The sequence below is a fragment of the Thamnophis elegans genome, chromosome 12 (assembly GCF_009769535.1).
Source record: "Thamnophis elegans isolate rThaEle1 chromosome 12, rThaEle1.pri, whole genome shotgun sequence".
NCBI classification, from domain to species: domain Eukaryota; kingdom Metazoa; phylum Chordata; class Lepidosauria; order Squamata; family Colubridae; genus Thamnophis; species Thamnophis elegans.
Genome location: NC_045552.1, coordinates 37,993,703 through 38,019,472, shown reverse-complemented (window position 1 = coordinate 38,019,472; position 25,770 = coordinate 37,993,703). Strand labels below are relative to the sequence as shown.

Genomic DNA, 25,770 nt, shown 5'->3' with positions numbered 1-25,770 from the left:
GTGAACTTACTATAAGTGACCTCCCATTCCTAATCCTTAGGGTTCAATATGACGTCGGTCCACCCTTTGCAGCTATAACAGCTTCAACTCTTCTGGAAAGGCTGTCCACAAGGGTCAGGAGTGTGTTTATGGGGATTTTTGACCATTCTTCCAGAAGCGCATTTGTGAGGTCACACACTGATGTTGGACGAGTTTACGTGACCTACCACTTCGTGGCTGAGTTGCTGTCGTTCCCAAACACTTCCATGTTCTTATAGTACAGCTGACAGTTGACTGTGGAATATTTAGGAGCGAGGAAATTTCATGACTGGATTTGTTGCCACGCTGGAATTCACTGAGCTCCTGAGAACGACCCATCCTTTCACAAATGTTTGTAAAAACAATCTGCATGCCTAGGTACTTGATTTTGTACACCTGTGGCCATGGAAGTGATTGGAACACCTGATTCTGATTATTTGGATGGGTGAGGGAATACTTTTGGCAATATAGTGTATTTGGGTGTTTAGTGACAATAAATTCCATAGGTTAACATTGCAAAATGCATTTCGGCTCCAATTGTGGCTGCACCAATCTGGAACTAAAATTAGACAGGGGATCCCCAGACAATAAGAAATTGAAGCGTGATTTGCAACCAGAATTACAGAGTTGGAAGGGACTAACTTCCAATCCAACCTCCCCCTGCTCAAGCAGGAGATCCTCTATCATTCCATACAAATGGCTGTCCAAACTCTTCTTAAAAGCCTCCAGTGATAAAGCACCCACAACTTCTGGTGGCAAGCCATTCTACGGGTTAATTGTTCTCACTTCCTTAGTTCTGGGTTGCTTCTCTCCTTGATTAGTTTCCATCCGTTGTTTCTTGTCTTGCCTTCTGGTGCTTTGGAAAATAAGTTGACCCCCTCTTCTCTGTGGCAGCCCCTCAAATACTGGAACACTATCAATGTGAAGGCGAACCTATGGCACAGGTGCCGCAGGTGGCAAGCGGAGCCATCTCTGCGGGCACACGAGTCGTCGCCCAGGTCAGCTTCACTGCGCATGTGCACCTGCCTCCCACCAGCCAGCTGATTTTTGGGTCCTGGCTGGGAGACCTGCATACATGGGCAGGGGTGAGGTCGCATGCACACGTGTGTGTGGAGAGGTGCGGCACCTCCGCACACACACACACAATTTTTGGTTCCAGGAGGCTTCAGGGAGGCCTGCTAGCACCAAAACAGGGTCACACAAGCATGTGGGGGGAGGAGCAGGGGAGGTGTCAGCGCGCATGGACTGGGGGTGGGGCCAGCAGGATGGGCATTCGATTATAGGTGTCAGCACACACCTGCACTATTGGCACCCAAGCAAAAAAAGCTTTGCCATCATTGCACCCATAGTCCTTCTTTTCATTAAACTAGATATACTACAGTTATAGATATAGATAGATACGTGTAGATAATACATTTCATACATACCAAATACATACTAGACACAGGAAGGTTCTACCGGTATACTGAGGAAACTCTCACCAGTGGCCCAGGAGCCCAGAGATTATTGTGGCAACTGCCCTAGAGTTTGGAAGCCGCACTGTGGTTGGTTTCTGCTGCACTGTAATTTCTGACACTTAACAGATCAGGAGAGCTGATTGGGGGTGGGGGGTGTTGGCTGCTATTTCATATGCAGGCAGTGGAGTGGGGGACAAACTCTGAAATAGCTCCTCCTATAGCCATTTCTTTGTAAACATATTTTCAAAGGCACTGGCAGTTGAGGAAATTTTGAAAAAATCCATTGATCGCACAGTGGTGGTATTCAATTTTTTTCACCACTGGTTCTGTGGTCGTGGCTTGGTGGGCATGGCATGGCTAGGTGCGGGTGGCTTGGTGGGCATGGCGTGGGAAGGTTATTGCAAAATCCCCATTCCCTCCCGATCAGCTGGGATTTGAGAGGCAGAGAATAGATGGGGCGGGGCCAGCCAGAGGTGGTATTTGCCAGTTCTCCAAACTACCCAAACTTTCCACTAACAGTTCTCGAGAACTGGTCAGAACCTGCTGAATACCACCTCTGATTATAGCAGTCACACCAGCTGGCATGTCGGATCTGGCTTAGACATCAAGGTCTAGAGTAGCACTTCATTGGGCTACAGGTAACATCAAGTGAGGATCCCCATTAATGGGGGATCAGCACGCTCAGTGGCAGGAATGCAAGACAACACAGCTCTGCCAGTCCTTTGGGGAGAATCCATACACAACCACCACCACCCCGCTCACTACCATCTCTTTTTTTCGCACACATGTCTCAGACACCTTGTCCAACTATCTTACTCACACTGGGAGACACCGAGCTACAGTTACGAACTACAACACAATTGGAATCATTTCTAGCCTTGTTTGGTACCAGAGCTATTCTCAAAATGTCAGGAATTTGTGATTAGCTTAAAGTTGAGAAATAATACAATAAAAAAGAGTACTAGATAAACACCGGTAGGAATCTGCCAGGAGTGACTAATAAGAAGCTGCTGATATTGTTCAAGGTTTAGTGCCAAGTGTTAGCAGCATAACAAGAAGTTACAAGCTCCCTGTTGTTCCTTCCAGCCTCAGAAACAAAAAGAAAGCTAAAGACGTTTTATAGTCTCATTGGAAGGGAAAAACTTAGCTCCAATTTCATGCCTGTCTATCCTCAGAAATTCAATCCTAGATAGTCATCATTTTACTAACAGCCAGAAGGAGAGGATTGACACTTAGGATAGACCAGGGGAGGATCAGTGAGAATTTAGCTAATTTAAACAAACCCAAATCTCCAAGACCAGGTGAATTACCTCCCAAGGTACCAAGGAACAAGTGGAGCTTACTGTGGAACCACTCTGGGCATCTTTGAAAACTCCTGGTGGGCTGGCAATTCCCAGATTTCCTTGAAAATAAGACAGGGTCTTATTTTCTTTTGACAACCCCCCCCCAAAAAAAAATAAGCGCTTGGCCTTATTTGGGGGGAGGTCTTATTATTTTTGAGTTGCAGGAGGCAGCGAGTGTGGTCACCTCATAGCTTCTGCTGTGTTGTAATATTTTCCAGGGAGGGATTATTTTCAGGGGAGGGATTATTTTAGTGCATGCACTCAAAAGCCCGATTAGCCTTATAATCCAGGGAGGTTTTATTTTCAGGGGAACAGGGTAGAGGAGAGCACATGCTTCAAAAAGGGGAAGCTAGGGGAGGACTTAGAAGACCTCAGACCTACCAGCATGATACCTGTACTGGCCATGCCTTGAGGCAGGTGACCAAGCAGCACTTGAGCAAACATCTTACAATTAACAGAAGCCATAGGCCTGTTGCAAACGATTTGTGCCAGATTAAATTCACAGTTTAATCAACTGGGATAATGTTATAGATACAGTATACTTGGACTTCTCCAAAACCTTTGGCTGATGGTGTCATGATATTTTCCCCTAATAAAGTAATATGGTGTGGGCTGGATGGCGCAACTCAGTGGTGAAATTTTTTTTTACTACCAGTTCTGCGGGCATAGCTTGTTGGGCGTGGTGTGGCTTGTTGGGTGTGGATTGTTGGCCGTGGCAGGGGAAGGATACTGTAAAATCTCCATTCCCTTCCCACTCCAGGGGAAGGATACTGCAGAATCCCCATTCCCTCCCCACTCCAGGGGAAGGATTCTGCAAAATCTCCATTCCCTCCCCACTCCAGGGGAAGGATATGGCAAAATCTCCATTCCCATCCCACTCTGGGGCCAGCTAGAGGTGGCATTTCCACTACATTTGGCATTCTCCAAACTACTCAAAATTTCCGCTACCGGTTTTCCAGAACCTGTCAGAACCTGCTGGATTTCACTCCTGGTGCAGCTGTTACATGGATTTAGAGCTGATTGGCTGACAATGCCCAAAGACATCTCATTATTGGTCCCACTTCACCTTGGAAGAAAGCACCAAGTAACTGTCATGAGGTTCTGCTGTGGGGCTTGAACTAGTCACCATTTTATCGAATATTTGGATGAGGAAACTGTGGATACAAACAAGGGTGGGGGAGAAAAGACTAGACAGGCTTGAGAGGTGGGTGTAAACGGAGAGGATGAACAGAAAAAAAGGGTAAAGCTTTCCTCCTAGGCTGGAATAATGGGAACAAAAATAGAGGTTGGGGTGACCAGGTTTGGCAGGAATACATATGAAAACTATCTATCTGTCCCTGTTGACTACAAGTTAAACATAAACCTATAGCACGAAGCTTCTTCTAAGAATCCAATGCTATCTTGAGCTGCATTCATAAGAAGACAGACTCTAGAAATGATAACTCCATTGTAGTCTGTGCTCGACAGGTTCCCATTCCGAGCACCATCTCCAGAGTCAGGTACCACAGCTGAAAAGAAATTGGAGCAAGTTCAGTTGAGAGTTACCAAGATGCTGAAGGGTCTGGCAAGAGGAATAGATGAAGGACTGGGTATGTTTAACCTACAGGAAAAAAAATGACTGAGACAAACAAGATAGTAGTCTTCAAAATTCAATGGATTACCACTCCACAAGGGGTTCGCTTGTTTTCAACTGCCCTGGGGACAGGACTAGAATCAATGGGTTAAATTTCTAAAGAGGTTCAGTTGAGCCACCAAAAGGGACTTTCTGATGTGAGCTGCCAAATGGTGTGATAAGTTCTCATTCTCTGGAAGTCTTCAAACAGAGGCCCAAAGGTCACCAGTCCAAGATGCTCCAGTGGATCCTGTCCTGTACAGAAGGATAAACCAGATGGATCTAAGGCCCTTCCATGGTCTCTGCTATGAAACAATTGCAAAATCTTTTTCCTTATTTCTGAAATATTTTGGGACCGTGGAGTTTGTGAATTATCCCCTGCACATACAATGGCTTTTATTCGACATATCAAATCATTTATTTGGAAGCCACATTCAAGGGGAATTTCTCCGAAGAAATAATGGACTATTAAATAGTGGGCTCTGAGAAGCCAGTGAGTTATATATCTGAGGTGAGATTATGGCTTATTGGTAGTGAACTGGTGTGGGAGGGAATCCTAATTTCTAGAAAGAGCTCTAATTTTGCCATGACAATTTCAAGATGTCCTTTCTACTCCAATGGCCTTGCTCATGTCACAGCAAGAACTAATAAGAAGCAATCAAATCGCTTACCAAGCTAGTAGCTAATCATGCCAAAATAAACTATGCACTTGACTTTTAAGTTTGATATGACACGTCTTTGAATAAATGTGGCAAGGAAAAAAAGAGAACACAATAATACCCTCTCTATTTTCTACTGTTAATTCTGGGTAACCAGGTGGACAAGACTGAATGGGAGTGGTGGGGATTTGGGCTTTGTAAGTGGATCACAAAACCGACCCAAGGATGCATCGCCTGCAAAGGAGAATCCCAATGGGTGCCCTGCGCTTCCATGCAGCATTTGACCAAGCAAAGCAAAATAGAGGAGTGAAGAAGCAAAGACTGGATGCACGGAAGTGCTATATATCTTGTCCTTCCTGGGGCTCCATGTGTACCAGGCTACACCAGTGAGAAGTCCATGAAATTGAACCAAGGCCGGCAATGGGCTCTCCTGGGCATCAGCACTTGGACTGGAGACTAAAACCGATGAAGAATGGTTACAGGAACTGGGCATGGCTAGTCTAGTGAAGAGAAGGATCAGGGGAGACACGATAGCAACATTCCAATATTTGAGGGGCTGTCAAAGAGGGGAGGGGTCAAGCTATTTTCCAAAGCACATGAAGGCCACACAAGGAATAACTGAATCAAGGAGAGATTCAACCTGGAAATAAGGAGGAACTTTCTGACAGTGAGAACAATCAACTAATGGAACAGAAGTTGCCCTTAGAAGGTGTGGGAGCTTCACACTGGAGGCTTTCAAGAAGTGATTGCATTTAAAAAAAAATCTCATTAATATTAAGCTCATTCTACCAAAGTTTTCCCCCAAAACCAACAATTTTGACAAAGTTTAAAAGCTTTTATAAAGGCTTATAAAAATTCTAGTTTCTGCATCACATATTAGATGGGCAAAGTCTCACATATTTACACAACAAAGCAAACAAATTGATGTAAAAAGAAAAAAGACATTTTTCACCTTTTATATCTAACAGTTCCATTACTTATTTTACTACCTCAGGCTGTAAACGCTGCCAAACCGTATATATTGGAAGAAAGAGCATGGAGTGCAGAATGTTTATAGAGGGCATAAATAAGGGTGACAGCTGATCCTTAATGAATAAGCCATAAATTCCTGGATGAACTGAAATTCAAAGGTGTTAAATTTCTGTCAGATATTCTATTAGACACCTGCTTCCTACACCTTCACTCTTTTTAACATCTCCATCTCTCCATCTCTCTCTCTCTCTCTCTCTCTCTCTCTCTCTTTCTCTCTCTCTCTCTCTCTCTCTCTCTCTTTCAGAGCAGTGGTGGGTTTCTATTTATTTTACTACTGGTTTGCTCTTGCATGCTCGGGGGCATGCACAGAAGTGTCCAGGTGGGTGGGTGGAGCCTCCCATCATCACCACTACCAGTTTGCCCAATCCGGCAGAAACCCACCTCTGCTTCCAAGTTAGTTGGTTTCAAAGACCCAGCACTCCTATGCCCATACCAGTGGTGGGTTCCTATTGGTTAGGATCGGTGCAGCCCAACCGGTAGTGGTTTGGCAGCCTGGATTGCTGGAATGGGCAGTGACCCACGCTGGCCACGCCCCTGAACCAGTTCTACAGGCAGCACCATAGGTGCCGCCATATTGTTTTTTGCTTCTGTGCATGCGTAGAACAATTGCACTGTGCATGCACATGCAGCGCATCCACGAGCGAATTGCCAGTAGTGCCTGCCAGAACCCACCCCTGGCCCACACCAAAGAAGCAGCAGGAAAGCTAAGAACCTGCTGCCTTCTGACAAGGAAAAACGTATGGGAAAAGGTGGACCTCTCTCCAGCTGCCGGATCCTCAACACTTTACCTGCCACAAATACATAATGAAAATCTACCAGAACATCTACTGAACTTCCAGGCTGTCCGACTACAGCTGTTTCCTCACATGAAAAGATCTCCATGATAGACAAGTACCATAGTTCATTTGCTACTGCCTACTTCCAGGGAGATAAAGGCCCTTACCCTGCTTTTCCTTGAAATCTTATGGGGAGGGATCCTTGGGAAAGAGAAACTGGTTGCTGCTCCCCACTTTATCTAGACCCTACCAGTCTGTGAGGATGCTGGAAGGGCAAACTCCTTGCTGGACTAATAACAAAGAACAGATTCAGTGGTGGGATTCAAATGTTTTTACTACTGGTTCTGTGGCTTGGTGGGTGTGACGTTGCTTGGTGGGCGCGGCCTGGTGGGCATGGCAGGGGAAGGATATTGCAAAATCCCCATTTCAGCTGGGACGCGGGGGGCAGAGAATAGGTGGGGGCAGGGGCCAGCCGGAAGTGGTATTTACCGGATCTCTGAACTACTCAAAATTTCTGCTGCCAGTTCTCCAGAACTGGTATGAACCTGCTGAATCCCACCTCTGAACAGATTGCCTAAACTTTTTAAAATAAATAGAGCATAGTAAGAACACAGCAAATCCCGAACTAAAGAATTTAAACTGAATTTGTATCTAAACTGGAACAGGTTGTTTAATCAATCAAATGTTTCTTTGACTATGAACAATTGAAAACAGACCAGAGCATGTCCAGATCCCAGCCAGGTGGGGGTTACATGCATGTGAAACAATGAGGAGGTGAGCAAAGCATGAGCAAAGGAGGGGGGCAGCTGGGAAATGCAGTGATGGAGTGGATGGTGGTGCTGCACCCTTCGACACGAGAGAGAGACAGAGAGACAGAGAGTACATGTACAAGAGAGATACCACTCTCTCACCACTGGGCCTTCCCGCCTGCAGGGCTAAGGTTCTCCTTGCCAGCATGCACCAGCCTTTTGTTTGGCTCTTCCTGCAAGTTGGCAGCTTGTATCTGGGGGATATTTATAAGCCGAAGGTTCGTAACCTGGATACTTCCAGTAATATCAATTTCTAAGAGGCCTAGACCTACATATAAGAAACATTCATCCATGAAAGAGATAAAGAAATGGAGGTCTGAAAATGTACGTAAACAGAACAAAGCAGCACTGAAAATAAATGAATATTTATGTTCATACATTCTACAGGTCTCCATTTTCTTAAACTTCTTGCTATTCCCAGGATGTTCAGTGAAGACAGACTGACTCCCCCCTGCCTCACTGGAAAAGCCCGGGGGCCTGACTGCCCAAGAGAACAGCTGGAGGCACCTGTTAACCTGGTTACAACCCATCTGGAATGGCAAGCAAGCTGGCACAAAGAAAGGCTGGACACAGCATCACTGGGGGCCAGTGCAGGAGAAACTTCAGTTCCCCATCACTGAAGGGACCACCCCAAGAAGTAGAGTGGCTTTCTTTCACTTTCTCTCCTTTTAGGAACAGCCCCCACCTCTCATCTTAACTCAAGCATCAACACAGCACTAAAATATCACATCCCAAAACTCTCCTAGGTGTCTTGAAATACTTTTGCATTAGTATTTTGGCTAAATTGAATGAAGCCTTTGCTGCCGTGGCTGTTATTATGCAAACATACATGTGTGCAGCTAAGGACTTTAACTATCATATTTTTCAGAGTATAAGACACACTTTCCCCCCCTCCAAAAAAGAGGGTGAAAATCTGGGTGCGTCTTATACACTGAATACAGGGCTTTTGGTCTTCCGAAACCCCACCCCATTGCAAAAATGGACATGCATAGGCTTTGGGAAGCCTGCAAAGTCTCCTGGGGTCTGGGGAGGGCAAAAATAAGCGAAAAATGGGCCATTTTCTGCTCATCCCCCCCCCAGCCCCCAGGCACTTTTCAGGCCTCTCAAACTGTCTGCATGCCCCCCCCCCTTTTTTTTTTTTTTACAAAAAATGAGGCGTGCAGAGGGTTTGGGAGGCCTGCAGAGTGCAAAAACATTTTGTTTTTAATTTACCTCTTCAAAATCTTGGTGTGTCTTATACTCTGGTGCATCTTACAGTCCCAAAAATACGGTAGCTTCCCCCCTTAAACACGTTCCAATCCCTGGTGATATTACCAGCATTACAGGAGCAGGTGGAAGATTCAAATGCTGGGGGAGGCTAGAGAGGAAAGAAAGAAACTAGAGAACAGGACAATGAAAAATAATAATGTATTACATTTGTATGGCGCCTGACTGAACAACTGAAGGGGAAGAAGGAAAGCAGTGCCGTGGCTTACTACTAAAGGCAAAACTCAGGCTGTCTGTGCCGAGAAGGCCCCAAAGGCAGCCAGTGGTTCCCCACTCCATCAGGGAAGTTTTCTGACTCTTTATCTGTTGAAAGAGACATTTGAAATGAAATCCTAGGCCTGTGATGGCGAACCTGTGGCACGTGAAGCCATATCTGAGGGCATGCAAGGCATTGCTCTATGTCAGCTCCAGCGCTGTTTTTCGGCCTTCTGGATGGCGGAGGAGGCCATTTTCACCCTCCCCAGGCTTCAGGAAAGCCTCCAAAGTCTGTGGATGGCAAAAAAAAAACGGGCCCAACAGGTCTACCAGAAGTTCAGAAACTTTCCAACTTTTCCCCATCTACAGGCTCCGGAGGATTTCCTGAAGTCTGGGGAGGGCGAAATACGTCCCAACTGGCCGGAGGCTTCAGTGAGACCTTCGTGTATGCACAGGGGGGAGGGCACTGCATTATGGGTGTGGGCATGCTATCGCACACGCACCCTTTTGCACCCAAGCAGAAAAACGTTCATCATCACTGTCCTAGGCTAAGAATCTTTTAATTCTAATTATACAATGTTACACTCAGCTCTGCTTTGAAAATCTCAAGGTCCGAATAAAGAAATTACCTCTCCCTGTTATAAGATTTATATTGTGCATTTCCACCTGGAATACCAAGGGAAGCAAAAAGCACTTTTCCCTTCCCCTTATGCTCCATCTAGTCAGAGACAGTTAACAGTCAGCCTCAATTAACCAGCCATAATTTCCATAGTGGGCCAAGTGACAGAACCCTTGGTAACACAAATTCATCACCTGGCCTCCACCCATTCCAAGCCTGCAGAAGAGTGTGTGTGTGTGTGTGTGTGTGTGTGTGTGTGTGTGTGTGTGTGTGTGTGTGTGTTATAATACAGACTGCAGAATTACTGCTCTGATCACAACCAGCATTTTGAACTTTCAGAGGTGCTTTGTCCAACTTAGGTGTTGCATCCTTATTCATATAAGAATATGTGATGAAATGCAAGGAAAACTGTTACCTTAAAAAAAAACCTCAGGTACTCGGCACCCTTTTGCTAACTGAATCCTTAACCAAACTAAATTGAACCTTCTTCCTTGTACTTCTAATGTACAATAAATATTCCCTGAAGCGCTTTTAATACCGGTTGTTTAATCTGAGAGTTTGGACAGGCCAACCTGCAATTTCACAAAAGGCAACTGAGTGTGCAGTTTTGTCTCTCTCAAACAATAACTCCTTTCATTAAATTATTAGGAGCCAAATCCTGCTTTTTGTTATATACCAAGATGGCAAACAATGAATGTTTCCTTCTATGTTGCCTTCGTGTCCTAAACAAAACAACTTTGTATCCTATTAGTAACTAACTAAGTCTGGTCCAGTGTTACACTTTGTACAAAATTAAATATTTGCTTATGGCTATAATGCAAACTTTCAGTCATTCCAGCAGCAACTAAATGTTACATTGAATTTGTTCATTGTGTCAATATTTTAAAATTGATTTCATCAACTTTTATATCAACACAATTACAATCCAGAATTCCTCAAAAAAAATTCAGGGGAAATAAGTTATTTACCGGGATATATTTTATTATTAAATGTATAATGCCATATTACAGATAGGAAACTGAAAGACATGATGAAGCAAGTTTCATGTGAAAATAACTTCAGTCTCCTCTTTGAAAAAAAAGTCCCAAACAAGTTGCTTTAGCAGAACATAATCCTATTTTATTTATTCTGGAAGTAGCATAAATTGCCTGATGAAGGCTGGAATGAAAAGGTTAACTAAACCACACTGAGTATTTCATTCTCAAAAAGAAATCAGTTTCAGCAGGACAGCAGGAGTTTGTGCTACATTTCCCTGGATGTTTATTAAAAAATACATTTGTGACACCAGAGCAGAGCAAAATGGGAATATCTGGAAAGGTTTGTAGAGTTGATCCTCCTTCTTCTTTTATCCTCCTGTAAAACTCTCCTATAAATCCAAGCAGTGGCTTATAAAACTGTAAAAGGAGCTACCAGCTTGGAAGGAAAAAGATGGCCACTGAGACGGCATCTATTCTGATGCAGGCCTTACTGCGCTCCAAGGCTTATTTCCAATGAAAAACACCTTCTGTTCTTCAAGGTGTCCCTTGTGGCACTCACCTCTCCTGAGGGCAAAGGCCAACCTGTGGAACACAAGTAGGCCGATTCGATTTACTGATTCACGCCCACCTCCATCAGCAGGTTGAATAATGTCCAATGTAATTGACAATTACAGTAGGCCTCTCAAGCACCAGGGAGATCAGGAAATCCAGGCAGTTCAAATGAACTACTAGCGGTCAAAGCAAATAAGGTAAAGGGTAAAGGTTCCCCTCGCACATATGTGCTAGTCGTTCACGACTCTAGGGGGCGGTGCTCATCTCTGTTTCAAAGACAAAGAGCCAATGCTGTCCGAAGATGTCTCCATTGTCATGTGGCCGGCATGACTAAAGGCCGAGGGTGCACAGAACCCTGTTTCCTTCCCACCAAAGGTGGTTCCTATTTTTCTGCTTTCATTTCTTACGTGCTTTCAACTCCTAGATTGGCAAAAGCTGGGACAAGTCACGGGAGCTCACTCCATTATGCGGCACTAGGGATTCGAACCGCCAAACTGCCGATCTTTCTGATCTACAAGCTCAGTGTCTTAGCCACTGAGCCACCGCATCTCTTCAACTGGCGATAGATAAAATTAAAAGGAATTTAAGGGGACTTAGTTCTCTTGTGAGTACCAAGGGATTCAAGACTGATGATGTATTTGACCCCTCCCGCGGCCTCAGCCTGGTCATCTTCTACAACCCCAATTTTACTGGCCTACATTTAGTCCAATAACAGTCTTTTTTCCATTCCTGACCTAGCATTAATCTTAGAACAATCTTGCTAGGTAGATCAGTATTCAACAAAGCGTGAAGCTGAAAACAGAGCCTTCTTCCAAGAATCATTAGAAGTCTCTGGCAGAGGCAACAGTTGTTCCCCCACCCTGTTTCCTTCCACTCCCAGGAGTCTGACTGCATTGATGACTCCACAGAAAAATAGGATGCATAGTTTCTGCATATTTTTCTCTCTTGCAGACCCCTGGGAAGAAGAGACTATAACACAAAAGCTGAAATGTCCAGAAGCCTTGAGTCTCTTCGCCTTCCACTGGGGCTGCCTCTTCAGACATGGAGCTGAGCTTTTCTCATCAGAAAAAGAGATAAAAGCACTAAGCAAAGATTCAGCAAAGCAACACAAAAAATATCCCAAAATAAATAGATACAGGAATCTTGGTTTCATATGTTTCCCCAAACTAGATTTTTACATTTCTATTTTGAGGAAACCCAGTGTGTAACCAAAGATTTTCAACTACTATATTTTGAATGTTGCTACTAAATTTTGAAAATGTTTAGAACTTTCCTAAGGTGAAATTATGCATGATTACTACCCCATTTCCCTGAAAATAAGACCTCCCCAGATAATAAGCCCAATAAGGCTTTTGAGCACATGTGCTAAAATAAGCCCTCCCCTGAAAATAAGCCCTCCCCAAAAATATTGCAACACAGCAGCAGCCATGAGGTGATCACGTTCCCCCCTCCTGCATCTCAAAAATAATAAGACCTCCCTGAAAATAAGGTCAAGTGCTTATTTTGGGGGTCAAAAGAAAATAAGACCCTGTCTTATTTTTGGGAAAACATGGTATTTATTGTACAGATATTTTAATTGTAACTATAAATAGTTAAGAAATCCAGGTTCAAACTGACTTACAGCTACAAAAACTCTGGGTGGCTTTGAGCCAATCAAAGTTCATTTTTGTTCCAGAGGATCTTATTTCATTATTATTGATGATATTTATAAACTACCCAGTCATACCAATAAGTGCTGGTGCAGAGCAAAGCAACAATATAAACAATACAAAATACAATACAACTAACATCAAATAATAACAAACATACTAAAAGAATCCAATGTCAAAGGCTTGTTAAATAGTTCAGTCATTAAGGCTTTGTAAAATACAAGAATGGCTGGAGCCAAATTTAATTTAATTAATTTAGGCCGTGCCCAACCTCAACTGACTCTGAACAATATACAATAAAAGTGGCCGCCTAAAATCAGAAAACAGTAATCCTAAAAAAAAAAAAAAAGCAATAAGAATTGATGGTAGATTTGGTAAGCCACATCCATGTAATATCTAACCACCCTAACAAATCAGAAGGCCTGGGAGAGCAGCCAGGCAGGAGAGCTTTCCAGTCACCAACCCCCCAACCCAGGAAATAGACCACTGACATTATTAAATCACCTTGACCGAACCTATCATCAGTACCCTTAGATTTCATCTAAGCTTGTTCTTCCCCAACCACTCCCTAATAGACTCCAAATCCCACTTCAGGACTTCTACAACAACTTCAGTGTGGTCTAGGATGGTGACAAGTTCTTGGCGGTCCCAACTCCAAAAGATTGTGGTGTGTAATGTGGCCCATAGTCATTTCAGTCAGAGCCTCTACTTGTGTTTCATTGACTGAGATCCTAGAGTTTACACAGCTGCTTTTGTGGCAGAGAACAATAAAAGGAGTAAGTCTTCTCACAGAGGTCTTGTTCCCATTTCTGATAATTTACTACAGAACCTGTTGAAACATTTCCAAGGAACCCCTGTCCAAGTAATAGAGAAGAAATGACAGGAGAGAGTAACCACATCATATTAGACTTCATCAATGTAATGCAGCCACAAGCAATAGAACAAAATCAGACTAAAGTCTTAGGCTTTAAAAGAGCTGATTTCGACAAACATGGAGAGCACTTGGGAAGACTCCATGGATGAAAATCTTAAAGGAGAAAACAACTCAAGAAGCTTGGGAAACTCTGAGAAATGTCGTTATAAAAGCTGAGTCCACCAAAGTACCACTGAAAAAGAAAAACAAGAAATCCAAGAACACATGGTTGCACAAAGCATTCTCTGGTAAATGGAAAGACAAAAAGGATAAGTATTAAAAAAATGGAAAGCGGGACACATAATTAAATCGGAATACTAGCAAATGGTCTGAATCTGCAAACACAAAGTCAGAAAAACTAAAAAATGAACAAAAACTTGCAACAAATGTCAAAAATAATTTTTAAAAAAGATTCTTTCAACACATAAAAAACAAGGACAAAGTCAAGGAAGCAATCATTCCACTAATGGGAGAAGATGGCAATGAGGTGACAAGCAACTGTGAGAAAGAGGAACTGCTTAACTCAGTTCTCTTTGCATCTGTCTTTACACGAAAGGAAAGAGTAGCACCATAAAAGACAGAATAGGAATGCAAATCAAAATAGACAAGAAAATGGTACAAAAATGCCTATCCACTCTAAATGGGTTCAAATTCTTGGAATTACAAGAATTTGTTCTGAAGGACCTGGAACACATAATCTCAGAACCACTGTACCACATCTTTCAAAGGTCCTGGAGCATTGGGGAACTACCAGAGGACTGGAAAATAACTGATGTGGTTCCAATCTTCAAAAATGGATCCAGGAAACTACAAAACCAATCAGCTCAACATCAATACTTAGGGAAATCCTGGAAAAGATTAGCAACAGAATGGAGAATACCTAGAAGCAAACAAACCCATTACTAGAAGCCAACATGGGTTCAGTAATATCATGCCAGACAAGCTTTATTGCATTCTTTGACAATGTGACCAAACTGATGGACCTGTAAAATACTGTGGACATAGTTTACTTAAACGTCAGTAAGGCATTTGACAACGTAGATCACAGCCTACTTCTAAGTAAGAGAGAAAAATGTGAGATAGACAGCATTACCACCAGAGACATTCCTAACTGGCTGACCAACTGCATTCAATATGTAATCCTTAATGGTAACACATCTACATGGAAGGAAGGAAGCAGAGGGGTAATACAGGGTTCTGTCTTAGGCCCAGTACTCTTCAACATCTTTATAAAAGGTTTAGGTGAGGGGATAAAAGGGAACTCATCAAACTTGCAGATGACCCCAAGCTGGAGGGGGAAGGGGATAGTCAACACTTTAGAAGATAGATTCGAAATCCAGAAGGACCTTGACAGACTTGAACACTGAGCCCTTCCAAGAAAATGCAATTCAATGTTGAGAAAAGTACAGCCTTACACTTAGGTTAAAAAAAACCAAATGCAGAGGTATGGAATAGGTGATACCAGGCTCAATAGCAGTTAACTGTGAGGGAGATCTAGATGTCCTAGTGGACAATCAATCACTTAAATATGTGTTGCAATGTGTTGCAACTGCCAAAAAAGCCAATGCAGTTCTAGCCTGCATCAACACAGTGTAACAGCTCCATCCAAGGTTGGCTTGGAGCAGCCCAAGGAGCCCAAGACGTCCTTTGAGTGAGAGTTTCCTCCAATTCTCAGTCGTCTCTTGCAACAGGTACAGGGCATGGCTCAGCATGGCACCCTCCAGTCCGCATCAAGAGGGGGACGTTCACCTCTGTCCCCTTTATGCCATTCCCGTCTGTGGGAACCTCTTCTTCCTCACCTAAAGGTTACCCAAGGGTCGTCCCTCCTTTCACCCCACACCCAAGGACCATCTGGGCCTGATGGGTTCCTTGCCTAGCTCCTCCAGCCATGGTAGAGAAAGGGATGGCTTTTGACAAACAGTACCCATAAACAATGTTTCCTCTCAAGCGGCCCCATCACCCTTGCATAACGAAACTTCCATGCTGAAATCTAAGGTTCAAGTGCAAACCCAAGAAGTTACTTGCATTTGTTTTTAAAGAAGATGGACAAGCTTCACGGGGCTAAAAGAACTCTGCAGGGAACACATCTGGCCCATATTCTAGTAAGGCCCTTGGGATGGCCAGGCCCAGAGAAGGACAAGGCCCTGTAGCCCAGCCCCTTCATGTAAAAGGTGTTGGGATTTCTAACCCAGTCCTATCATTTTCCCTTTGAAGCTTCCAGGTGTCCATGGAAAACTGGTCGGGAATTCTGAGCGAGATAAACATGTCTACAAGTTCAGCCTTTAGGGCTGCAATATTAGAAGGATGAACTAAGTGTTCAACTGGCAACAGATGGAGGAAGTTTGGCAGCCCTGGAAAGAATGGAGAGGGGAGACTATCTTCTGCCTCAGCCATGAACTCACTGAGGGAGGAATTGTGTGTTCCATAACGTCTTTTAACTCCTTAGGGACTGCTTTCTTTTTATATACCATTAGCACGAGGCTGGATTTGGCTGGGGAGACCGAGACGAGAAGGCAAGTTTCTTAACCCATTCCCCTGGGCTACTTTTCTCTTGGAAATCAACCTTAAAAAGAGATAAGGGGAATAAAATAGTAGAGGAGGTTTTTCTTTTTTTAAAAAGAAAAAGAAAATGAAGTTGGAAGCTCAGACCTACATCTGGAACACAGAGAGGGGCAAGACAGACCGGTCTGACAGGCAACACAATCTGAGCAACACACTGTAGCACATCGAAATATCAAGGATGAACGTGATCCTTTTTTTTTGAGCCAATGTTGCATTTTTCCCCTCTGATGAAGCTCATCTGCTTTTTACATTTCACATCTGTGCAGACTTTCAAGAACATGCTATAAAAATCTTGGACTTCAACTAATTGTCGATAAAACAATCTTTCCCATGGAAAACATTGGGAAGCAAGGTAGCAAAAGTCCTTGACATTCAGTTCTCTGCCTGCAAAGATTTTTTATTTGATTTATTTCACCAAGCATGTATTAGATAACATATATAAGTATAAACATGATTCTGAAGGCATGAAATGGACATGAATAAATGGGGACATTAATTAGGACAGGGAAGGTAGGCCCTCTGGTGAGCTTATGCACGTCCCTTACAGGCCTCTTAGGAATGGGGTGAGGTCAACAGTAGACAATCTAAGGCAGGGATGTCCAAACTTGGGAACTGTAAGCCTTGTGGATTTCAACTCCCAGAATTCCCCAGCCAGCCATGCTTCCCCATGCTGGCTGGGGAATTCTGGGAGTTGAAGTCCACAAGTTTTAAAGTTCCCAAGTGTGGACACCCCTGGTCTAAGGTTAAAGTTTTGGGGTTTGGGGGGAAGAAGCCACAGAGTCAGGTAGTGCATTCCAGGCGTTGACCATTCTGTTGCTGAAGTCGTATTTACTGCCATCGAGTTTGGATAAGTTTAGCTTAAGTTTGTATCTATTGCCTGCTCGTGTGTTGCTGTGGTTGAAGCTGAAGTTGAAGATACACTCATTTCTTTGGCCTTGCAGTCTTTTGGAACCGCAGCAGGGGGAAAAAAGGAACCATCAAACCTCATGGAAATACAGGGGAGAGACAGACCCCCAAATAAGGAGCATTTTTAGCCCTTTTAGAAATCGCAAGCAGCAATTCTGCAATGGAAAAAGAAAACTCCCAGGGACCCAAGAGCACCAAAACCAAACACAAAGGGTCTTTGTTGGGGAGGACACTGTTTTGAGAACAGCAGGAGAGTCACCTCAGCAAGGAGCCTAGAGTCTGAAAGGACCTCTCAGGATGCCTTCTGAAAGCCTTGTTCAATACCAAGCTTTTCCCCTAATGCTAGATATTGGACCGCTTGAGCTTAAAAAGGGAAAGTGCATTTGGCCCACCAGTGGTTAAACTGCATTTTATTTTATATCCTGGAAGACTAATTTTATTCACACTGGTTAGATGAAATGGCTATACTTCATTAATGTTTTTGTTCTTGTATTGCAACTACAATGCCTTTAAAAAAAAAGATAATTAATTATAGTCTTTGCCTCTCTGAGCAAGAATGCACAAGTGAATAAATACTCTGCTGCATTTATTCTTGACAATGGTGAATTTATCTTTCCTGCTATAGGGCCGTCCTTAATATGCGGCGTTAATGTGCCCGTGAAAACTGCGGCAAAACGAGGAGTGTTTGTTTTATGGCTGGTTTCCCAAGTTTCTTTTTTTTTTTTTTTTGCATCCCCTCCCTACAGAGCACCCAGGCCAGCCTGAACAGGAATGTCCTCCAGTTATTTGGGGAGAAGCATGCCAAGAACTGATGGTTCCCCTAGGCAAAAAAAACCCAAACCTTCGACCAGAGGGCAGACCCAAAATGCTTCTCCTGCAGACCTGACCTGGCACCCAGATAACAAATCTGCTGGGATGAGTGAGACCCTTCTTAGACTCAAGTGGGTCTCATTTCTGATCCCTTCCACTGAATCCTGCCCATGTCCCCACCCCAAGCAAATGGGGGACTGCAGCACATTGTCAGTGGCAACACTGCCCCCCAGCACCTTACAAACAGGGGTGAAATTCATCAGGTTCTGACAGGTTCTAGAAAACAGTAGTGGAAATTTTGAATAGTTTGGAGAACCGGCAAATACCACCTCTGGCTGGCCCCAAAGTGGGGTGGGAATGGGGATTTTGCAGTATCCTTCCCCTGGAGTGGGGAGAGAATGGAGATTTTGCAGTATCCTTTCCCTGCCACACCCACCAAGCCACGCGCACAGAACCAGTAGTAAAAAAAAAATGAATTTCACCTCTCCTCACAAGATGCAATGTTGTGAGGAGAGTGCAGGGATTTACACAAATAGTCTCCTTCTCAGCTTCTTTGCAGCTGTTCTCTGCCTCAAACAACGAAATTCACGACTCCAACAATGGCTGAGAGCAACAAGAGGGATGAGCTAAGTGGAGCTAGAGACGTGATCCAGAGTCACTTGGTCTAAACAAGACTCCAAAGTTGAAGGGGAAAAAACAGAAGGAGCAGCAAATAAAAAATAGCCTCTTGAATATTTTCAACATCGAGCATCAGTGATACATTACTACACTTTTGCAGTACATAAAATCAGTTCTAGAGACTCTGGATTTTTGAGAATGTATCAGAAAGGCAGCTGGAAGGGCAGGTTTCAGAAACAGCATTCTTCCATGCTCAACTGCCTTCAAAAGACCCACATTACATGGAAGTAAAAAAGTCAGAGACACACCTATCAGCCAAGAGGAAACTGACTCTTGCAGAAGCCATAAAGCCATGCTTCGAAAAGCATGGCTTCCATTTATTTTACACATAAATTTTCCCAGCACAGAAGTCTACATTAAATTGTGAAAAACGAGGAATCCCAACTGATTTTAGTTTACCTTATTCATAGCCGTTATAGAAGAATAAAACATTCCAAAGTGACCGGAAAATGTGTTTTTAATATATAAATGAGCTGCGGAGAGAACGTTGTTCCAGCTTGCAGATGTGAAAAACTGAAGAAGCAAGGCCAACTCATCCAAATAGGCCATCCTCAAATTTAATTTCTGGACTTTGTGTTCCGATCGCTCTTTTAATCTGATAATTTTTGAATTTACAGGGTAAAAAAAAAAAGAACACTTAAACAATATTATTATGGAATATCCAATGGCCCCATCCCAGCAAGAAACGCAGACTTCCTGAACCCCGTTAGAGACAGCATAACTATTACATTGCTTAAGTTCGGCTAACAGGCGGCACTTCTGTTTGATGGAGGAGGAGCGCCATATGGCTCAAGGTTTTACGCAGCCAGGTTAAACAAGCAATTGGCTCAAAGCAGACCGCAGGCTGCTCGCTCCAATCCAATGGCCTCCAAGACCACAACCGTCCTCAGCCCTTGAACAAGACGGGCTGGTCAGATATCATGGTCACACATCTATGAAGGGATCCAAATTGCAACCCACTTTCTCAGTCTTTTACCAAGGGGATAAGTTGATTTGGAAGGGGGGGCTGGAGGGAAGGTAGATTTAGTTCAGCTCGGTGCCTTGGGCAATGACCTTACTTCATTTAGTTGCTCTTTGTTACACGTTGATCTTAATTTATTTATAAATTTGCCTTAAAGATTTAGATATCTTAAGTATTTCAATTGCACTATCAGATTCCCCAATTCCTATGTGTTGATCAAAGCACTCTGAGACAGACACGCTCTGGGAAAAAAATGAACCATTTTACTAAATAACAAAGTATAATTAGCTGCTAAATGAAAAAGAGAAGTGGGATAAAGTAAAAGAATTAGCAAATGTGTAATTATGGAGATCAGCTGTGTTGCCTGCAAAGGCGTTTACTGAGAGATCTTCTGAAGTGCACTTAATTGAGTAGGAGGCTTATTTTATTAAGAGAACATGTCTTTGAAACTGGTATGAATGAATGCCCTGGATCTATTTATTTGTTGGCATTGCATCCTGTTTCTTGGGAATTATTTCATTCCTGGACTTAAACCCTAATAATGGATGTATCAAAATGCAGTTGATCATAGTTCTGCAAAAAATACAGTGGTATAAATGTGATTGGTACTACCCTCCCCCAAGCAGACACATACTCTATAAGTGAATGCATTATTCTTTAAGAAATGCCTCAGAAATTCTGAAAGCAATCCAAATAGATTTCACTTTTCCTGCATTAACCTTCCTTCACTAAACGGAGTGAAAAGAGCAGAACTTTGGTGTTGCAAACCAAATTCTTCTAAAAGCCAGGATGCAAAACTGCAAGCCAACAACTATGCAGATCCCACTCACAGGATTGGCTCCTTTCTTGTCTTTTGATTGCTAACTCTTCTTGGCTTTAAACCAAACAAGACAAAAATTCAAAGTTCTGGAGTCACATTGGCCTGTGAGGCTCTTTTCCATGCAAGAGGGGAGAAGGCTTTCATTCCTGCTCTAGCTGAGGCTGCAAGGGTCCCCTTCAACGCTTCAGGCTGAGACTCCCCCCCTCTCTGCTCAGCACCTTCAAGTGGAAACAGGGGGGATAGTTGGAAGCCAGCCAGCACAACTGTCCTGCTCTCCACAGATATACCTGCCTTCTTCCCTTTGGATCAATTCAGTAAAGAGACCTCGGTCTGCCATGAATAGCAGTAGACTTAGCAGTAGACTTATAGTTCAGCAGACACCTGAGTTGCTTTCATGACTAAGCAAGACAGAGAAAGCAATGTTTGCAAAAGTAGATTTGGGGATCCAGTTTTGATTCGGCCAATTAAAAGAAGGAACCAAACAGCAGAAACCTAAAGGAGTTAAAGGGACAGGTGAAAAAGCCACCGCAATGTGGCTCTGTTTTCATAAGGTAGAGGGGAATTGAGAAGTGGCTCCATTGGGAAGAGAAGGAAGGGAATGGAAGCTGCTGTTAACTTGGCCAGTAGCATTCTTCAAATTGTGCAGGGCTGGACTGAAATATTTCCAATTCATCAGCATTAGGACTACCCATTTAGCATTGCTCGGAACCTACATTAATATAATATAGGAAAAAGAGGGGAAAGAATATTTTGGCTTAACTTTCAACCCCAGTTGTACATCACAGAATGCCTGGGATGGAGGGGAGAACTGCCCCTGCCACCGAGTCTCACATCTGGTCAGCAACACAGAGGAAAGGATGGAATCAGTGCCTGAATCTCAGCGGATTGGCTCATCTGGGTGAAGCAAAGTTTAAGACCTTCAAAAGAAAAATCAAAGGAATTCCAAGAACAGGAGGCCAAGTAACTTCACTGACAAGGAAACCCAAACCTGAATTATGAATATGCAGGGAATACCAGCAATTTCTCCTGCTGTTGAATGTGCAAAGCAGGCAATATATTTGGCTAATTATTTTTTATGGAACTGTGTTTCAGCGACAGAAAATACTGCTGTTGAACCTTGTCATTTGACTGAGAATCAGGGGAGAGAGGAGAATGAGCCCAAGGATCTACAATCTCATTACGTTGTTAGATGAGAGGCTGTTACATGTACAGTACGAATAAATCTCAGCACTCATAATTTATTGTGCACTATTTCTTCCTATAAGGAGTAATGTAGGAAGAATACATCGAGGAGAGGGGAATAATCTAAAAACGAATCTACCCTTATAAGCATTTGCTCTCAAATTTATACATTACAAGATCAAAGCTCCTTAAACACTCCCCTTTTGTGTCTGTAACCTCATAATGTCTACAGCATATGTTCTCATTACCTTTGGAGTGGAAGTCAGAAGGAGGGAAAATATAGGGGGAAATACCAGTAAGAGTTATAAGCTTGACTCATAGGATGCTGTAAAATGGTCACTTCAGTGTTACTCTGTGTTCCTCAGCAAGAACCTTACAGGCTCCATTCACTTGCCAGTCACGGCGCTTAAGGCTGCAGCCTAAATGAATTTAGCCGACAGACGTTGTGGGCAAAAGGGCGACCAGAGAGACCTCCAGTTTTAAATATGGACAAATTACCCCAAGGAATCACCTAAGATGAACCTCACCAATCTCAGATGGGAGTTATGAAAAGAAGTAAAATAAATAAATAAGCAAACTTCTGCCAGTATAATGAACAAATTAAGCCTTTCAAGTGCCTTCTCTTGAACTCTTCAGCTTTTGGTTGTACAATACAGTGTTAACTATCACATCAGCGCTGCCAGAATTGATCACTTTTAAGGTGCAGGATTTAATGCAAAATGCTTAACCATTCCCGATGAAATGAAGGGGTGCAGAAGCACACATTTGGGTATGGAAAAGGATTACTTAAGCCCCTAGTTTGCCCAGCAAGCCTCTAAGAAGGAAAATCTTACATGGAGATTCCGTTTGATCACCAAGCAAGAAATAACCCTGTTCCCAATTTTCTGTCTTGTGGCAAAATACACGTGGCACACATGAGGCATGATCCGGATGTGAAGTGTTCACTTTTTTTCAGACTGATTTCCTTAAACCTAAACTCTATCTGCATTTTATGCAGATATCTCACACCACAACCACGGCTGCCAACCTGTTGTTAGAGAACTCCTCCTGGACACATCATAACTAGTATTTCTGTTCTAGTAAGGATGCCATCTGCTAACAAACAGTTGTAGTCCAATTGCAGTGGGAAAAAAACAGTTTTGCTATAAATCACAGTTATGGATTCGCTGCACCAAAGGCAACTGAACGCACCAGCAGGATCTGCTGTTCCATTCCAACAAAAGGCAAAGGGGCCTCTAGCTAGAACCGCATCATAAATAACTTTGGATCACCATACTATAACATTTCAACAGGACCTACAGTCATAAACGTAAAGAGTCAATCCAGGTCCATTGACGTCAATGGGGAACTTTCCATTAGATTCCATAGAGAATTGGATTAGGCCCAAGAAAAAAGGCTAAGAAGGGAAAGGCTACTTAAAGCACTCACAACATACCTTTTTTATTATAATCCCAAATGGGCAGCCTGAAATCTTTTTTCGGTACTAGCCTATCAAATTTCTAAATGTCTGGTCCCTAGGGCTATAAGATTATTTTATATATCGTCATTGTGAATCTGAATGGGAAATATTTGTACATTATATCATACGGGCAATTTTAGTGCTTTAGGCATTCAAAACTTCTTCTTCCATGAAAAGAAGCACCCGATAGCTGTTTTATTTTAGCTCAGATTCCACAATTTTCATGTTACGGAAATGAAGCAGGACTGACTTCTGCAATAGACATACACGTTAACTGATCAACAGTTGTCTTAATGTACATTAACCAGAAATTTAGGTTGTGATGCAATTCTTATGGTTTAGCAAATTCTAGTGTCTAATTTCCAGACACAATACACTGTTGAAGATACTTTCAGTAGAATTTTGCTTGCTTTCAACAAATACGCTTTGCAATTCTTAGCAACACTGTAATGTAACAGCAGAGAGTAAGCCCCAACTAGGAAAGGAAGAGTTAGATCAAGAAGACTTCGAAGTAAAGCATGAACCACAAGATGGGATCCAGGCTTTTCTTCCTAGGGTCCGAGAAATAGTTAAAGGGACCAGAAGAAAACAATGGACGCTCCAAATGTTGAAATTGAGAAGAATCTGGGCTCACCAATGTACACATAAATGCACATCAACAGGCTGCTAATTTTACCTGTACGGTAGGACATTTAACTGGCTTGCTACCATGGAAATTGTTATCTTCAAGTTCATTTTGCCTAAATGGAACACAAAGTTGGTCACAGGGAGCTGGGATGTCCACTCTCTGCACCAGCTTAGCTAGAATTATCCCACAGGAATTTGGTGAAATCAGTGAATAAATATTGTACATTATCACAACTATACCATTATGCAATGTGAAGACCCCTCTACGCTGCAGTTTTTTCTTCAGGACTGGGATCCATTTGGATTTTAATTTATCTTTCTTCTTTTTCCCTTCTGGCTTTTCTTGAGGTATTGTATGTGTGAGTGTGTGATCTGCTTACTCTCAGCTTCTGAATCCAAAAGATGATTAAATTAAAGAATGATACTTATATGCTGTAGCTAAAACCACACCGCTTTAAGTAGCTTTAAATCACAATCCCAAGGATTCATATTTACCAGGAATAAATGAAACCGATGGGATTTCTTCTGATATAATCCCTTTGGGATGATTCTGCCCGTGGTATAGTGCTAACTCTGTCCCTGGAACCTCACGTCAACTGGCCTAATGGAATATATGAGTCCAACCAAGTTTATTCAAAACAAAGTAAACCAAATCAATGTATTATATATGGCTGGATCACTGAAAGAAAAATTGAGGTATCTAAACACATTGTGCAAATGGACCAATCAAATGTTAGGTAAGAATGTTTCATTCTTTTTATTGTTAATAATAATTAATAGTATAAAATTAAGCCCTTGTGAAAAGCTGCCCTGCCTGAACAAAACGATCTGTTGGAGAGCGATCCACCTCCTTATGTGGGATCCTAGGAAGGGATCTATCCTGGCTTCCATATGTTACATATGGCCTTGCCAAGGAGAATCTTACTGCAGGTGCCAGGAAGGGTGGCTAGCTAAACCTTTTGCCCACGATAACCAAAATCATGTTGTAGACTTAGTTAAAAGCAGGAGCCAGTATTTTAAAATGTACTAATGGAAAAGACAACCTATTGCCAACAGAAAGAGTAATTTGTGATTAAAATAAATGACAAAAAATATTGAGAGAAGACTAACGTTAATAGTCTATAAAAAATTTTAAGATTAAGATACTCTAGCAAGTAACCTGTAGGTAAAGTCCATGCGTCTGAGCTATCAGATTGGAGTAACTGGTGTTTTCTTGGGTCCCACACACATACATGGCTCGTCTTTTTAATAACATAAACCTATGTAATGTATCTATGTGAAGTAAATTCTATTTAATCCAGTAGATTTAATCCTTTTAAAGGAGAAAACAGATCAATAATTAATTTTGTCAGGGGGAAAAAAGTGGTTTGCCACTTTTGTTTTACCCAGCATGCTTTTTAAAAAATGTGTACACATGTACAATTTATGCTTCCTGATTTCAAGTTATAAAATGTATATTATGCACACAGATTTATATCACTTAACATCTGTTGTGGGCTATTGCAAAAACGTCCATGAACACAAAATAAACGGGGAGGGGAGTTTCGAAGCTCTCCAGAGTCTAGATAATCACCAGGGGCCTGGAATCTGCTCTTCTATATATATAGGGACCGATCCACCGGACTGCAGCTTCATTTCACAGAAGGGGCTTCCTGGCTTCCTTTATCTGGAAATGCACTTCCTAATTTTCCTCCGTCGAGTAGGTGAAGCCCCCCCCCCCCGCACAGTTAGCCAGACCCTTTGAGGAAATCTGGTCCAGGCAAGCAGAGGTGCAGGTGGATTCCTGCCCCACCCGGCCCCAACACCCCCTTCCTCTAATCGCCCAGTTCTGAGATGCCTTTGAAGAAAAGGCCAGGTGGGACGGGGGGGGGGGCTTCCCCGGTGTCGT

General features: G+C 42.8%; 1 protein-coding gene across 1 annotated transcript in view; it reads right to left on the bottom strand.

Moving 5' to 3' along the window:
* The window catches only part of AR (androgen receptor), a 184,123-nt gene that overhangs the window by 156,158 nt on the left and 2,195 nt on the right, over positions 1-25,770 (bottom strand). The window lies entirely within an intron of this gene.